This window comes from Gracilinanus agilis, chromosome 2 (genome assembly GCF_016433145.1).
Source record: "Gracilinanus agilis isolate LMUSP501 chromosome 2, AgileGrace, whole genome shotgun sequence".
Taxonomy (NCBI): Eukaryota; Metazoa; Chordata; class Mammalia; order Didelphimorphia; family Didelphidae; genus Gracilinanus; species Gracilinanus agilis.
Window position 1 is genome coordinate 41,912,722 of NC_058131.1, and position 1,405 is coordinate 41,914,126.

General features: G+C 38.5%; 1 non-coding gene across 1 annotated transcript; it reads left to right on the plus strand.

Moving 5' to 3' along the window:
* The first annotated feature begins 264 nt into the window (after positions 1–264).
* LOC123238527 lies at positions 265–391 on the plus strand. Its single transcript, XR_006505687.1, has one exon. It is a non-coding gene; the product is annotated as a U6atac minor spliceosomal RNA (small nuclear RNA).
* The last annotated feature ends 1,014 nt before the right edge of the window (positions 392–1,405 follow it).

Genomic DNA, 1,405 nt, shown 5'->3' on the forward strand with positions numbered 1-1,405 from the left:
AAAAGTTCCCCAGAAAATCATCTCCCAGATCCAAGAGGATTTGAAGGCCAAGAATTTGAAGCAATTAAATCCCATGAACCCAACTTTGGGTCCAGTCTCTCCATATCTTGCCTCTCTCTCATTCTTATTCAGGGAATACTTAATATTTATAGGAAGCTTTTTTCATCCTTATCAAGCTCACTGACATTTATGCATGATCCTGAGGACTGGCTTCACTATTATCTACATCTTGCAACAGCATCATTAATAAGTAGTATCACAGTAATATTGTATGGAAAGAGAGAAGGTTAGCACTTCCCTTGATAAGGATGGAAGAGGACCTAGTGGCCTTAAAACACACATACAGTTAAGGCATTGCCATCCACTCTGTGGCATCTAACCATGTTTTTTTTGATCCAACCACTCTGGAAGGCAATTTGGAACTATGCCCAAAAGACTATAAAATAATGCATACCCTTGGATCCAGTAATATCACTACTAGGTCTGTTTCCCAAAGAGATAAAAAAAAAAAGGTGGGGAAGGAGCTATTTGCACAAAAATATTTATAGCTGCTTTTTGTGGGGGAAGAGAATTAGAAATTAAAGGGATGTCCCTCAATTGGGGAATGGCTGAACAAAGTGTGGTATAGGATGGTGATGGAATGCTCCTATGCTATATGAGCAGGATGATTTCAGAAAGAACTTGATAGTCCTCCATGAACTGATGCAGAGTGAAATAAGCAGAACCAGGAGAACATGGTACACAGTAACAACAATATTACAGAGTGAACAAATGTGAAAGACTTGGCTACTCTGAGCAATATAATGATCCAGGACAATTCTGAAGAACCTAGGACAAAGAATGCTATCCGCCTTCAGAGAAAGAACTGTTGGACTTGGAAATGAGACGAAAGCATGTGATTTTTCACTTGTTTACTTGGGTTTTTGTTTTGGGGTGTTGGTTTTATATGATTATTCACTTACACAAATGAACAGTATGGAAATGTGTTTTGCAAGATAATACATGAATAACCCAAATCAAATTGCTTGCCTACTCAAGGAGCGGGGGAGAGAGGGAGGGAGGGAGACAATTTGGATCACATGACTGGAAAATTTATATGGAAATTTGTTATTACATATAATTAGTAAAAATAAACATCTATAAAAAAATAAGTAGTATCGTAACTACTGAGTAATAGTCCTTGGCACAGTGGCTGCTCACTGATAATCTGAGTTACAATAATGGTAGTAATAGTTAGAGTAATAACATTAGCCGTTAGATTAAAAGTGAAAGCCAGGACTAGAGACAGGAGGTCCTGGGTTCAAATCTGTATGACCCTGGGCAAGTGACTTAACCCCCATTGCCTAGCCCTTACCACTCTTCTGCCTTAGCCCTAATACTCGGTATCCATTCTAAGATGGAAAAT